The sequence below is a fragment of the Hyperolius riggenbachi genome, chromosome 5 (assembly GCF_040937935.1).
Source record: "Hyperolius riggenbachi isolate aHypRig1 chromosome 5, aHypRig1.pri, whole genome shotgun sequence".
Lineage (NCBI taxonomy): Eukaryota > Metazoa > Chordata > Amphibia > Anura > Hyperoliidae > Hyperolius > Hyperolius riggenbachi.
Window position 1 is genome coordinate 130,979,482 of NC_090650.1, and position 17,028 is coordinate 130,996,509.

Genomic DNA, 17,028 nt, shown 5'->3' on the forward strand with positions numbered 1-17,028 from the left:
GATCTCACCTCACTGCTTATCTACCTTTTCTGTTGAGTTAACTCACCTCACTGCATATAACTACCTTTTGTGTTGAGTGTGAACTCAGCTGACTGCATCAAACTACCTGTTGTGTTCAGTGAACTCACCTCACTGCATATATAACTACCTTTGGGTTGAGTGAACTCACCTCACTGCACATAGCTACCTTTTGTGTTCAGTGAACTCACCTGACTGCATATATAACTACCTTTGGGTTGAGTGAACTCACCTCACTGCATATCTACCTTTTCTGTTGAGTGAACTCACCTCACTGCATATAACTACCTTTGTGTTGAGTGAACTCAGCTGACTGCATCTAACTACCTTTTGTGTTCAGTGAACTCACCTCACTGCATATATAACTACCTTTGGATTGAGTGAACTCACCTCACTGCATATCTACCTTTTCTGTTGAGTGAACTCACCTCACTGCATCTAACTACCTTTTGTGTTCAGTGAACTCACCTCACTGCATATATAACTACCTTTGGGTTGAGTGAACTCACCTCACTGCATCTAACTACCTTTTGTGTTCAGTGAACTCACCTCACTGCATATATAACTACCTTTGGGTTGAGTGAACTTACCTTACTGCATATCTACCTTTTCTGTTAAGTGAACTCACCTCACTGCATATACCTAGCTTCCCCCCGAGATGGACAAAATGGACAAACCAGGTAGAGGAAGAGGTAGAGGCAGACCCAGAGGAAGGCCACCTGGCACTGGCAGGTCTGTGCGAGGTGGTGTTGCTGTGATTTCGTGCGGACCTGGCCCAAAGTACAGTGCTCAGAAGAAGGCACGTGCCATCACTTCCCAAAATTGTGAGGACGTGCTTGAGTATTTAACACAGAACACCTCATCTACCGCAGCCACCAGTGCTACAACAAGCACCACATCCGCAGGAGTTATTTGGTGGTGGAGGTGGTAAAATCACTAATTCACAGCCACTACTGCAACAACAAGAAGAAGGCGCAGGTACACCACCTCATACGTCTGAGTTAGGTGGCGATAGTATGGACGTAACGTGTGAGGAGGGGCATGAGGAACCACCTGAAGTTGGTGCAGTTGTGGAGTTGTCTGAGGAAAGCGAAGCTGGGCAGGAGGATTATGATGACGATTATACGGATGTCACGTATGTTCCCAATAGAGGAGATGACCAGGGGGACAGTTCAGAGGGGGAGCCACAGAGGAGTAGGAGGAGACGACTTCATGATAGAAGCAGAGGGAGCTCGTCCTCAGAAACAGTTGGGGGCAGTGTCCAGCGCCATGTATCAGCTATGGCCAGCCAGCCAACATGCCCTTCAAGGTCAGCTGTTGATGCCACCGTAGTGCCATCACCCCAGGGGGGCTCAGCGGTTTGGAAATATTTTACGGTGTGTGCCTCAGATAGGAGCAAAGCTATCTGTTCTCTCTGCCTCCAAAAATTGAGCCGTTGAAAGGCCAACACTCACGTAGGGACAAGTGCCTTACGAAGGCACCTGGAGAAAAGGCACAAACAGCTATGGGAAGAACACCTGAGGAAAAGCAGCACCCCTCAAAAGACAAGCCACCCTCCTTCTCCTCTTCCTCCTTCAGGTGCATCGTCTTCATCCGCTTTCTCCCTTGAACCTTCACAGCCACCCTCCTTCACACCACCTCTGCCCTTGAGCGGTTCCTGCTCCTCTGCCCACAGCAGTAGCCAGGTGTCCGTGAAGGAAGTCTTTGAGCGGAAGAAGCCAATTTCGAGCAGTCACCCTCTTGCCCGGCGTCGGACAGCTGGTGTGGCGGAACTATTAGCTCGCCAGCTATTACCATACAAGCTGGTGGAGTCAGAGGTTTTTTACGTAAATTTGTGGCCATTGGGACACCGCAGTGGAAGATACCAGGCCGCACTTTTTTTTTTCACGAAAGGCCATACCCAAACTGTACCGTGCAGTTCAGAGGCAAGTGGTGTCATCTATTGCAAAGAGCGTTGGGTCCACCTGACCACGGATGCCTGGTCTGCCAAGCACGGGCAGGGCCGCTACATTACGCACACAGCCCATTGAGTCAACCTGGGGACCGATGGCAGCAAGCAGGGAGTACGTGGCTGCGCAGTGGACCGACTTGTCACACCTCCACGGCTTGCAGGCAGGCCTCCTGCCACCTCCTCTCCTTCTCCTCCAGCTACATCCTCTTCGCTGTCAACCTCTTCCTCCTCCTTGGTTGAGTGTCAGTTGAACTCTAGCGGTGCTGCCATCTTCTCTTCCTCTCCAGCTACACAGCCCCATCTCCCCAGAGCCTATGCTGCATGCCAGGTACAACGGTGTCACGCAATTCTAGACATGTCTTGCCTCAAAGCGGAGAGTCACACTGGAGCAGCTCTCCTGGCTGCTCTTAACAAACAGGTGGAGCAATGGCTGACCCTGCACCAGGTGGAGATCGGCAACGTGGTGTGTGACAACGGCAGCAATCTCTTTTCCGCTTTTTTAGTGTAGCTAGAAGGAGGGGTGACAGCAGGGATAGCGGTGGAGAGGGGGGACATATCCCCCTCTCCCTCACCTGGGTCCCCTCCTCCTGCCTCTCTCCCCCCCCCCCCCAAAATGCGGGCAGCGGGCAGCAAACAGGGCGAGCAGACAGGCGTGGAGAATACTCATGTTACTTCTGCATATCAGCCTGGAACGCTGCGTCACCGTCACGTGCCTCTACTGCGCCTCCAATGATTGGAGGCGCAGAAGAGGCACGTGACGGCGACGCAGCGTTCCAGGCTGATACCCGCAGGAAGGGACGTGAGTATTCTCCGCGCCCGCTTGCTCGCTGCCCACTGCCGCTGCCCGCATTTTGGGGGGGAGAAGAGAGGCAGAAGGAGGGGACCCAGGTGAGGGAGGGGGGGGGTATGTCCCCCCTCCCCGCTGCTATCCCTGCTGTCATCCGACCCCTCCTCCTAGCGCTGCTCTTCCCCTCCTGGCTCCTGTCAGTCCGGATCTATGGGGGGTCGTGGCGAAACCCCCCTCGCTGTCTGGCACCCGGTGCGCCACGCCCCCCTGCGCCCTGTGGTAGGAAAGCCACTGGGATGTACACACTGCGACTGTGAGCAGCGAGGATGAACCCTTGCTCTACTGGTTGCGCATGTTTGACCTAAGGCCAGAGCTGTCCCAATTTGCCATACAACTTCTCTCTTGCCCTGCCGCAAGCGTCCTGTCAGAAAGGACCTTCAGTGCAGCTGGAGGCATTGTCACTGAGAAGAGAAGTCACCTAAGTCATGACAGTGTTCAGTACCTGACCTTTATCAAAATGAATGAGGCATGGATCCCTGAGGGCTATTGCATGACCGAAGACTAAGTCAGTCCCCACACACAGCATCTCTGCCTGCAGGCCGCTTGACTGCCTTCTCCGCCACCACCACCAGGGTCCAGGACTCTAGGCGGATTCCAGAATTTTTAAGCCTGCTGCTAGCAGCGGCCGCCATACTAATTGTTCTGGGGCGTGCACATGCCTGCCTAATTTTTCTGGCTGAACTGCAGGCGGCTGCAACAAAAAAACAAAAGGCATGTACATGTGCTCATCCCCCTTTGTGATCATTACCTTGCCGCGGTGAAGGGGCTTGCATATCACAATGAAGCAATGACCGCCGGCTATATGAGTGTCTCGGGTGGGGGTGGCACACCAAAGATAATAAGGTCGTTGTTTCATTGTGGTCAGACCAAATTTGATCAGCTGGACAGTCACTGTTCTGTCATTCAGCTACATCAGCCCGGCGACCATATGGGCTGAAAAGCCACCATCATCTGCACTCTCGTCATGGTGCGAACCAATCCAGCACGGCCGTCACTACACAAAGGGCTGTTTGCAGTCACTGTATACCTTTCACTACATCTGTGACTGCACATTGTATTATACCTGACAGTCCGTGCAGAACTTGCACTTGAATGGATGGCAGACTTGCCCTCCATAACGGATTCCCGTTAAAGGATTTAAAGTTGATTCATTACAATTAGGGCCTCAAAAGTCCTCCTGAGTCCTGTATTGTTATTTTTGGTCACTACCTCGGGGCGGGCGGGCATGCCTGCCTGCTGCCCTCCTTGCCTGGATGTGTGGTGATAGCCGTTTCGTAGGCTCCAACTCCGGAACACAATACAACCATCTACAGTTTCAAACAATTTAAAAATACAAACCATCTACATTTTAAAACAATTTAAAAATACAACCATCTACAGTTTCAAACAATTGAAAAATACAACCATCTACAGTTTCAAACAATTGAAAAATACAACCATCTACAGTTTCAAACAATTGAAAAAAATGGCAAAAAACTTGCCCTCCGTAAAACATTCTTGGCAAATGCTTTCGACTTGGTTTGTCTTCCGCTGGGTCAAGGGTCCATCTGATCACAGATGCCTGGTCTGCAAAGCACGGTCAGGGCAGCTACAGCATGGGTCTCAGCAGGCTCCCACTTCGGGCCGGAATCCAACCTTCATTCCCCGCCCATTACCCGTGGTGACAATGGCAGACTTGCCCTCCATAACGGATTCCCGTTAAAGGATTTAAAGTTGATTCATTACAATTAGGGCCTCAAAAGTCCTCCTGAGTCCTGTAATGTTATTTTTGGTCACTACCTCGGGGCGGGCGTGCATGCCTGCCTGCTGCCCTCCTTGCCTGTGTAGTGGTAGCCGTTGCTCAGGCTCCACACCGGATTCCATCCCACATTCCCCGGCCATTACCCGGGGTCACAAATGGCAGACTTGCTCGCCTCCATATGATTCTCATGAAAGGAATGTGGTGTCATCTTTGCCCGCCATAACTGGTTCTCGTTAAAGGATTTAAAGTACATTCATTCAAATACACAGCAGGGCCTCGAAAGTCCTCCTCCTGTATTGTTATTTTTGGTCACTACCTCGGGGCGGGCGTGCATGCCTGCCTGCTGCCCTCCTTGGATGTGTAGTGGTAGCCGTTGCTCAGGCTTCACACTGGATTCCACCCCTCATTCCCCAGCCATTACCCAGGGTCACAAATGGCAGACTTGCCCGCCTTCATATGATTCTCGTGAAAGGAATGTGGTGTTATCTTTGCCCACCATAACTGGTTCTCGTTAAAGGATTTAAAGTACATTCATTCAAATACACTGCAGGGCCTCGAAAGTCCTCCTCCTGCATTGTTATTTTTGGTCACTACCTCGGGGCGGGCGTGCATGCCTGCCTGCTGCCCTCCTTGCCTGTGTAGTGGTAGCCGTTGCTCAGGCTCCACACTGGATTCCACCCCTCATTCCCTGGCCATTACCCAGGGTCACAAATGGCAGACTTGCCCGCCTCCATATGATTCTCGTGAAAGGAATGTGGTGTCATCTTTGCCCGCCATAACTGGTTCTCGTTAAAGGATTTAAAGTACATTCATTTCAAATACACAGCAGGGCCTCAAAGTCCTCCTCCTGTATTGTTATTTTTGGTCACTACCTCGGGGCGGGCGTGCATGCCTGCCTGCTGCCCTCCTTGGATGTGTAGTGGTAACCGTTGCTCAGGCTCCACACCAGATTCAAACCTTCATTCCCCGGCCATTACCCGGGGTCACAAATGGCAGACTTGCCCGCCTCCATAGGATTCTCGTGAAAGGAATGTGGTGTCATCTTTGCTCGCCATAACTGGTTCTCTTTAAAGGATTTAAAGTACATTCATTTCAAATACAGCAAGCCCTCGATAGTCCTCCTGTATTGTTATTTTTGTTCACTACCTCGGGGTGGGCGTGCCTTCCTGCTGCCCTCCTTGGATGTGTAGTGGTAGCCGTTGCTCAGGCTCCACACCGGATTCAAACCTTCATTCCCCGGCCATTATTCGGGGTCACAATGGCAGACTTGCCCGCCTCCACAGGATTCTCATTGTAGCGGTACTGAACAAGTACACAGCAAGTAGAAAATGTAATTTAAAAACAAAACGTAAGCTTTTTAACAATGCCATGGAAAGTTGATAAGGCAGTCACACATTACCTGACAACACTGAGTGAGGAAGAGCAATCTCGCCATGTTACGCAGTAGTCCAGCATGGCCGTCACTACACAAACAGCTGGTAACTTGCGGTGCGTTACACAGTTAGTTTGGTGTGTCAGTGTGAAGCAGAACTCTAATTACACTCCCTGATTGATGTATACACATGCAACATGTTTTAAAGCACGTTAGGCCTGCAATTTAGCATTCAATGTGATTTCTGCCCTTAAAACGCTGTTTTGCGTCACATCCAGATTTTTCCCCGGGACTTTTGGCGTGTATCCCACTCCGCCATGCCCCCCTCCAGATGTTAGACCCCTTGAAACATCTTTTCCATCACTTTTGTGGCCAGCAGAATTTTTTCTATTTTTCAAAGTTCGCCTCCCCATTGAAGTCTATTGCGGTTCGCAAACTTTTCCGCGAACTGAACCTTCCGCAGAAGTTCGCGAACCCGGCTCGCGAACCTAAAATCGGAGGTTCGGCCCATCTCTACTAGCTAATTGTACAAGCTGTTAGTTGGTATTTCTGCTGTCTGGCTCTCTGGGAAATTGCTGATGGTGCTGAAACCCAAGAGAAGCTGAAGACGTGTCTAACACTTCCACTGCCCGGCGTATCAACTGTATACACATCACCATATTGTATGGCTCTCACAGAATAACATTTTAAAATGCAGCATTTATGGCTCTCTCAGACAAAAAGGTTCCTGACCCCTGCTTTAGAGTGAACCTAGAGTTCCCTATCACAGTACCTGTGAAGGGTGTCTAAGAAACAAAGTGAACACAGTAAATGTAACATCGTGCTGTAAGCAACTTTGAAAGTAAGCATTTGAAAGTAAGCAGGAAGAATATAAGATTAATATTAACATTATGCTCTTCCCAAGTGTGCTAAAAAATGCCAATGTTTTATTACACTTTCAATCATATACTGTAACCCTTCATTGTTAGGGGCTTAAAAAACATACAGTCCTGTCAAAACATGTGAATATTCCCCTATCTCCCTGAACTGTTCTGTAGAAATACACTTGGACTGGGGCCACCTGCTTCCATATGGTTACTTGTCTAGGACTTCCACAACATCGTTCTGCAACAAACATAACCACCATATGCAAGCTATTAGAATACCATTTCCTCTTTCCATATGTTTTATTTGTATAGCCCTGTGTTGCTATTCTCCTTAAATTCTAAGTAAATTAAGTCATGTAAGAGGTATTTTTATTGTAATGTGAATACCACTATAGTGGTGCTGTAAAGTTTATGAACTTTTTTTCATTTTTAATGTTTCTGCATGGATATGGCCTAAAACCTACATCTTTACAAAGTAACTTTGGTTGAAAGAACGACCTCCATCCAGCATAAGTGCTGCTTATATATAAATTGGTAATATTACATTACTGATATTTTACTATCGGCTTCCTGCTCCTCCTCATTCATTTAGTTGGTAATGTGGGGTTGATTTATTATTGATAGCGCAGCGTAACAGCACGAGTAAGCTACTGTTATGCACGCTAGTCAATCACCGGGATTAGTGGCAGCGTAAGGCATGTTACCTAACAGCGGCTGATGCACTAATTGGACGCGCGGTAGTGACGTATTGCTACTGCGATACTTCACTTGCATGGCCACTACTACATTAATTAGCTAGAGAAGTATCCCAGTAGCGACACGTCACTACTGTGCAGCCAACTAAGGCATCGGCTACTGCTAGGTAACGCATGCTACGCTGCCCATCTGCGGATTTAAGCTTTTTGATTGGATATGCGGAAATTTCAATGCCTCGGAATCCGACTGAGCATCCCTATTAGGTAGCCAGAGGTACCCTCAGTAGCTAGAGGTGCCTGACTGAAAGGAGATCTCATCAGTGGAATACCGAGAGCTGGTTAAGTAACCCCTCATTTACACTCTGCTCAGGACTCTGTATAGGGAAAAAGTAGAGGAAGAAGCATTTTCAAGGAGCAGAATACCACATCACCTCTCCAGTCATAAAAAGCATGACGAATTCATGAAAAAAAACCCCGATATTTATTCTCAAAAAATATTTTTTTGAGAATAAATATCGTTTTTTCCATGAATTTGTCATGCTTTTTATGACTGGAGAGGTGATGCGGTATTCTGCTCCTTGAAAATGCTTCTGCTGAAAGTCTTCCTCTATTTTTTTCCTTATACAGAGTCCTGATTTACATAACAGGAGCCTATAGGCACAGATGTCTTGGCACCTTAATGTTTCCCCTCCATGGACCTACAAACCCCCTGCTAAACCTCACCGCAAGTGCACAGGCTGGCTCAGCTGTCACCACTCCACTACTTCTCCTGTCCAGTTTAGGTAGCTGCTGGTGCCCTTTAGTATAGGGATAGTCGGAAATGCTGACTTAAAATTCTGTAGAAATTCCAATTTCTGATTCCGTGGATTTCCATTTTCCAAGGAGTCTTTTTTTGTGTAATTTTTTGCATCCTCTGATTGGCTAAATACTTCTGAGTTAACTTGAAAGTATTGGACCAATCAGAAAATACAGAATGTTACCACTGTAATTGGAATACCATGGACATTTTAGACTAATCACAAGACTCAGGAATACCCGGTTCTATCTGAGTCTTGTGATTGTTCTTAAATTACCACAGTAATCCTCTCTAAGGCTCTATGTTCTATGGGAGAAAAGCGCTTTACAAATGTTATTGTATTGTGTTGTAAAATAGTGTGGTCTCCATGACTCCCCACTAAAGCATAAAAATGTGGGCATGACAACGACTGTTCTGGAGTGGTGTCCTGTATCAGATGGAGGGAGAATGAGTAGCTGTGGAGCCCCACAGCCTTGGGCCCCCCTGTAGCTGCAGGGTCTGCTCTCTCAGTAGTTATGCCCCCTGTAGCCTTTGTATCCCTTTTGCCACAGGGTCACTTTGAGTCGCATATACATTGCTTATGTTATTAGTTTGATGACTAATGTATTCTTTCACGGTCACTGGAAGGTTAGCATTTTTGGTGGTTCCAGCACCCAACTTTATTCTCTCTCAAAAATGACATTTTTCAACCTAGGAGTCCAAAAATCGAAAACACATTTTCATTTTCATATGGCTGAGTATCAATTTCCTGAGAAAAAGCTGATTGAATCTCCTCTAGAGACAGAAACCGTTCCACACAAGAGACTGAAGATGTGAAAATTGGAAGAAAAATACACACATTTATTGAAAAACATGTTTTATCCATACGAATGAAGTTATTAGTTTCCATTGTATAATGAGATTGGGAGATGAGTAAGTATCAGACAGATCACATAATAAACTGATATGTCATTGGAACTATTGTTTCTTGTATCAGTGTAGATTGTCTTATACATTTCACGCATATAACATGAAATATAAGAATCGTTAAGGCCTTTGGAGTAGGATCATCCCATCTTCAGTCATCTACATTGCTCTGGCAAAAAAAAATTCCAATGCCAATTTTTAAATATTTAAGTCTGGTACACACATCCAATTTTGATTGGCCAATAAGTGGCCAATTTTACCACTTTTATGCAATATGAGGGCTTACCTTCATAATCTGCTCAAAGTATTCAAACATTGTTGGCTCCCATGCTTCATGAATTGGTCAGTCAGTGGCCAATCAAAATTGGATGTTTATTGCATCAATGAAACATACATACTGTAAGAGTAGCTGTAATCTACACTTTCCTCCATGTCCACCACTTACTATAATCTACAGTTTCCTCCACTGTCCACCACTTACTGTAAGAGTAGTTTCACACTTGTTCAAAAATTGTATCCGTGGCGACGGTTTTTGGCCCGGATCTAAACCAGAGCCACGGATACCAATGTTAACAATAGAGTCAGTCTTCACTCAAAAAAACCCGGATCCATCTGCGTTCAGGGGGATCCGTTTTGAAAAACTGAAAGCAGGGTCCGGATTTGCTGGATTGTCACGGACCGCACATGGATCCAGATCGAGATGGATCCAATAGTAAAACTCATCCCCCTCTACACAGGCAACTTTGGACACAGAAACTGATCCGTTTTCTGTGTCCCAAACTGTGGGTAGGGAAAGGATCGACATGCTTGAGGGGGTAGCAGCCAGGATGGGGTGGCAGCGGTCAGCAGGGAGGGGGGGGTCACCACCCCCCTCACATGGGTCCCCATCCCTGCTCCTCTCCAGCTATTTGAGCAAAAGTTGTTAAACTGTATAGGCAGCAAGCGGGGAATCTTACCTTAACATCCGAAGTATAGAGGGCGACATTTTTTTTCTACAAAAACTGATTCGTTTCAAATGGATCCGATCCGCAAGTTAGAAGTGTGGACCTAGCCTTATCTACACTTTCCTTTATGTCCAACACTTACTGTAATCTACATTTTCCTCCATGTCCAACACTTACTGTAATCTACACTTTCCTCCATGTCCAGCACTTACTGTAATCTACACTTTCCTCCATGTCCAGCACTTACTGTAATCTACACTTTCCTCCATGTCTAGTATTAACTATAATCTGTCCTTTCCACTATGTCCAGCACTTACTGTAATCTACATTTTCCTCCATGTCCAGCACTTACTGTAATCCACACTTTCCTCCATTTCCAGCACTTACTGTAATCTACACTTTCCACCATGTCCAGCATTTACTGTAATCTACACTTTCCTCCATGTCCAGCATTTACTGTAATCTACACTTTCCACCATGTCCAGCATTTACTGTAATCTACACTTTGCTTCATATCCAGCATTTACTGTAATCTACACTTTCCTCCATGTCCAGCATTTACTGTAATCTACACTTTCCACCATGTCCAGCATTCACTGTAATCTACACTTTCCTCCATGTCCAGCATTTACTGTAATCTACACTTTCCACCATTTCCAGCATTTACTGTAATCTACACTTTCCTTCATGTCCAGCATTTACTGTAATCTACACTTTCCTTCATGTCCAGCATTTACTGTAATCTACACTTTCCTCCATGTCCAGCATTTACTGGTCTCAATTCATGAAGCTTTATCAAACACTTTATCAAACGTTTGATAAGTTACCTCATGGGTGAAATCTAATTTTGAATTAACTAAGGTGTTATAGATTTATTGAACGTTTTATCAATGAAACATTCGATTAAGATATAACACCTTCTTGAATTCAAAATCAGATTTTACCCATGGGGTAAATTATCAAATGTTTGATAAAGTGTTTGATAAAGGTTAGTGAATTGAGGCACTGTAATGTACACTTTCCTTCATGTCCAGCATTTGCTGTAATCTACACTTTCCACAATGTCCAGCATTTACTGGAATGTACACTTTCCTCCATGTCCAACAGTAACTGTAATCTACACGTTTCTCCACGTCCAGCGCTTACTGTAATCTACACTTTCCACCATGTCCAGCATTTACTATATTCTACACTTTCTCCATGTCCAGCACTTACTGTAATCTACACTTTCCTTCATGTCCAGCATTTACTATAATCTACACTTTCTCCATGTCCAACATTTACTGTAATCTACACTTTCCTCCATGTCTATCATTTACTATAATCTACACTTTCCACTATGTCCAGCACTTACTATAATCTACACTTTCTTCGATGTCCAGCATTTACTGTAATCTACACTTTCCTCCATGTCCAGCATTTACTGTAATCTACACTTTCCTCCATGTCCAGCATTTACTGTAATCTACACTTTCCTCCATGTCCAGCATTTACTGTAATCTACACTTTCCTCCATGTCCAGCACTTACTGTAATCTACACTTTCTACACTTTCCTCCATGTCCAGCATTTACTGTAATCTACACTTTCGTTGATGGATCCATCTGAAAATGGCGCCTGCGAATAATGGCGCACGGTGTTGCCGCTAATATGGTTGCCGCTTATCGCTATTTAACGTTAAAGCCTTATTGTTATTTAACGGTAAAGCCTTATTGTTATTTAGCGTTAAAGCCTTATTGTTATTTAGCGTTAACACACAGACCCTCTCTGTACCTATCCCTAACCCCTAAACCCCCCCTGGTGGTGCCTAACCCTAAGACCCCCCTGGTGGTGCCTAACCATAAGACCCCCTGGGGGTGCCTAACCCTAACCACCCCCCTGGTGGTGCCTAACCCTAACCACCCCCCTGGTGGTGCCTAACCCTAACCACCCCCCTGGTGGTGCCTAACCGTAAGACCCCCCTGGTGGTGCCTAATCTTAACCACCCCCCTGGTGGTGCCTAACCCTAACCACCCCCCTGGTGGTGCCTAACCCTAACCACCCCCCTGGTGGCGCCTAACCCTAAGACCCCCCTGGTGGTGCCTAACCACTCCCCTGGTGGTGCCTAACCCTAAGACCCCCCTGGTGGTGACTAACCCTAACCACCCCCCTGGTGGTGCCTAACCCTAACCACCCCCCTGGTGGTGCCTAACCCTAAGACCCCCCCTGGTGGTGCCTAACCCTAAGACCCCCCTGATGGTGCCTAACCCTAAGACTCCCCCAGTGGTGCCTAATCCTAACCTTGACAGTGTTACATTAAATCCATTCACCGTTTTGCAGTTAAATAACGTCTGCAGTTTGGCTTATGTAGGGTGCTATTGATAAATAACGTTACTGTGGGCAATAAAGTGTGCTGTTTGGCAAATGAACAGCACTATTGATAAATAACGTTAGTGTGTGCCATTATTGATAAATAACATTAGTGTGTACCGTTTTTCTTTTTTTTTTTCCCTGTGCGCCATTATTATGCAGTACTAACGATAAATAGCGATAAACGTATCTTTTTAATGCGGCACCAGTTATATGCATAGGCGCTGTGCACCATTATTCATTGATCCAACTTGGGCAACTAAACTGCTTATACTGGGGCAACTAAACTCTCTCTACTGGGGCAACTAAACTCCCTGTACTGTGGCAACTAAACTCCCTGTACTGGGGCAACTAAACTCCCTGTACTGGGGCAACTAAACTCCCTATACTGGGGCAACTAAACCCCTTATACTGGGGCAACTAAACTCCCTATACTGGGGCAGCTATAATCCCTTTATAGGGGCAGCTATACTGCCTATACTGGGGCAGCTATACTCCCTATACTGGGGCAGCTATACTCCCTATACTGGGGCAACTAAACTCCCTATAGTGGGGCAACTCTACTGGCTACCCATACTTTACCTGGCTACCTATAACCCTCCCCCCCTTCCCCCCCCCAAAAAAAGTTTGGTCTAGATAGCGGTCCCCGGGCCGAAAAAGGCTGGGACCCCTGCGGTATATCATTCACTATAATGCACGGGACACTTGTCTTTCAGTTTTCTGTGTGTGTTTTCTTCACACCAGGGGCTTGATTCACAAAAGCGTAATAACTAATATCACGGCCGTGCTATGCAGTTATCACGCAACCTGCCGCGCTCTAGCCTAAAGGATTACGTGTGCGTGTTAAACGAAGGTTTGCATGCGCTGACGCGCGCTTTCACGCGCAAACATGTTTACACGTGAACGTAATCCTTTACGCGTGCAAACCTTCGCACGCGGCAGATCGCGGGATAACTGCATAGCATGACCGTGATATCAGTTATCACGCTTTTGTGAATCTAGACCCATGTGTGTTTATATGCAAAAAAAAACACACGTTATTTCACAGCAGCTAATGTAATAAAAAAAGATGCACAGAATGTGCAGAATTATGCAGCAGGACGTCAGTTTCTTCCCTGCGCATGAGTAAAAAAGGAAAAAAAGGGTGCATGCGGCAAATGGACTAATTGGGTGTCGCAATTGGCGCCAATGTGAAACATATCAGTATTTGCGCACCGGAGAGGAAATATGGCCCCCAGGTAAATAGCAGGTGATGGTACAGCACCCGCTATATATCGGGCACTGCAGGCTCCCAAATGCTGATATCTTTAGGCCCCTATGGTGGCGCCTGATTAGCTTTTTTTTTTTTTTTTTGCCGCAAATGGTGTGTGTGTGTGTGTGTGTGTGTGTGTGTGTGTGTGTGTGTGTGTTTTAGGCATTAGCTATGTAGAGGTAGTTTGAGTGATTGTAAGGGTGAAGCTACATACACACATCATACAAAAATTGGTTGGAACATAGTCAGACCAACTGTCGTTCGACAAAAGTATACAACCATAAACGACCAACTTCAATCGACTGTTATACACACACAAACGATGGCAGAAAGTTCAGACGGAGTTTAAGAGCGGATATGACGTAAGTAAATTAATTGAGTTAACGATCGATCTGTGTACAAACGAGTCAAACCATGGACGACTGGCAGGAAGTGAGTTTAGTAAGTTGTTGTTATATGAAAGGTGTGTGTTGGGAAGTGACGTCTGAAAGCGACCAGTAGAAAAGAGGAAGATGCGTAGTTAGAACGCGCCTTTCTTTAAACATTCGTTCTTGTGAACAAAGCATGCTAACCCGTCGAAAGAAGGTTGCCTGTGCTTTGCTAATATTGTATTTAGCCAGAAAGCGTTCTTTGCAAGCTCATGATGAAGAGCCACCAAGAAAGCGTTGTTTCTGGTGTAAGAAATGGCTTCAAGAGCGTGACAATATCTCTCATGAAAACTTATTAAGGGAACTACGTGTTTCATCTCCTGAAGACTTCAAAAATTATTTACGGATGAGTGAATCAACGTTCCAGCACCTCTTGGAGCTTCTAATACCATTTATATCGAAGCAAGATACTTGGATGCGTAAGGCTATATCTGCCCAGCAACGATTAATGGCCACACTGCGTTTTCTGGCAACAGGAAGATCACTTCAAGACCTAAAGTTTTCCACCAGATATCACCCCAGGCCCTTGGTTACATTATCCCTGAGACGTGCCAGGCTATTGTGAACTGCCTTAAACATGACTATATGAAGGTAAATATATTTAATTGTATTTACTGGTTGTAGTATTTTCATTAATGGACATAATAGATGTATTTGGTGCAGCATGTGTAAGAAGGAACAAGGAACCGTTTTAATTGCATCTAAAAAAACATAATTTTTATTTCTGAAAGTAAAGGAACATAATGCAAATGTTTCTAACCTCTGTATGCAAGGTTTCAGACATACTGTACATGTAATCCAATGTAAGGTACTTTATAAATGTGTGTAATGTTGATTTTCTGTTTGTCGTGACATTTCCATTTGGTTGTACGGATAGTGTTGTTCAAAATATTGATAATGGGGTGGTGGTGGTGGTGGTAGTGTTGGTGGTGTTGATGTAGTAGTTTGCTGTGGGGTTGGAGCAGTGGTGGCTTGATGTGAGTATGAAGGAATATTAGTATTGAGTAAATTCATTTTAGCTTTATATAAAATGTCAGTTATGTATACCTCAGCAGCATGTCTTTGTGCAGGCTCTAGTGTTTTCATTTTTTTACTGACACCAAGGGCAAATACATCAACTTCATCCTCGGGTTCTTTCAGGAGTCCAATGGCCTGATGCACTGCTTCATCTATATTTTTATCGACTTCTGAAACTTGTCTTTTCCTGGTCCTCCTCTGTTTCTTTGGCTACTGTGTGTGAATATCTGAGAAAGTGGAACTGCTTTCTGTTTCCAAAGCTTCTTCAGCTTCATAGTTTGTCTAAGTATTGTAAATAGAAATTAAAAATAATTATTAGTGCCATTAAAAATGTTTTTTCCATTTTTATACACAGTTTCCCTCAACACCAGAAGAATGGTTGGCTATAGCCGAAGACTTTGACCATCTTTGGAACTTTCCAAACTGTGGCGACGCCTTGGATGGGAAACACATTAGAATTATTGCACCCAGAGGAAGTGGATCATTCTACTTTAACTACAAAGGCTTCCACAGCATTGTTTTAATAGCATTAGTTAATGCCCATTATGAATTTGTCATGGTTGATATAGGTGCAAATGGCAGAGTTTCAGATGGTGGTGTCATAGAGAAAACATCTTTTATGCGTAAACTCAAGAGGAATTTGCTGCATTTACCCAATAATGGACAAACTAAGCTTGGTTTAAATTTTGTGTATGTTGCTGACGAGGCCTTTGCATTGCACGAGCATGTTCTAAAGCCTTTTCCACAACGTACATTGAACTATGAGCGTAGCATTTTTAATTATAGACTATCAAGAGCACGCAGAATAGTCGAAAATGCTTTTGGGATATTAGCCAACAGATTTAGAGTATTACATACTGCTATAAATTTAAGAATGGATAAAATTGATGTGGTTGTATATGCATGTTGCATGCTGCATAATTTTCTGAGGCGTAGACATGGTTTGCAATACATGCCCCCCAACAGTGTGGACCAGGAGGACCTTGAATTAGGTACAGTTATTCCGGGAGAATGGCGTAATCAACACACACCATTAACTGAGCTGCAACCAGCCTCACCCAGGAATCCAACACTGAGTGCTAAAGAAAACAGAGATCAATATCTGAATTATGTTAATGGTGTAGGTTCAGTTCCATGGCAACATCGCATGGTGTAGTATGTGGTACTTAATACACATTTCTGTACCTTATTAGCTGTGGGAGGGGGGTGGTTGTGCCATTTATTCAGCTGTTGTGGTAATTAACATTAATAAAAATGAGTGTTACCTGATCTTCATTGTATGTGTCCTCTTCAATATTTTCCTCCTCCTCGTCTTCACGCAATGCTGACTCCATTTGCGCCCTTTCATAGCTGGTAGTAGCCTCATTAGTATTATCATTAGTTAGGTTGCTGATAGTTTCTCTGCTTTCCTCCTGGTCAGATGTGAACTCCAACATATGGTAATACCATAACCTTGGCTTATAGATGTCACGGGCTGCACAGCCTGATTTTTTAGAATCTCTGACTTTATTATGTTCTCTTTTAAATACTGTGCGCAAGTTATTATTATTTTATTTTTACATAAGATACTGTGGCACGCGAATACACTTTGCAGCACAACTGTCGTAGCCTCTCATATGCTTGGTTTTTAATGTGCTGCATTTTGTATTCTGGTGTTTTGATCTTCCATAAGCAGGTATATGAGCGGTAGGCCTCTATAAATTCCCTCAGGAATTCTGGTGACATAAATACATCAATGTTTGGCATTGTCCTGTAAAAAGAACAAACACTAAATTATGATGTGCATATGTGTAATGGTCGCAATAGATGGTACAATTGTTTCATCCAATCTTACAAATTCCATGTAT

At 45.0% G+C, this 17,028-nt stretch overlaps 1 pseudogene; it reads left to right on the forward strand.

The window, feature by feature from the left end:
- Positions 1–14,471: 14,471 nt before the first annotated feature.
- LOC137517507 (putative nuclease HARBI1) lies at positions 14,472–16,337 on the forward strand (annotated as a pseudogene).
- The last annotated feature ends 691 nt before the right edge of the window (positions 16,338–17,028 follow it).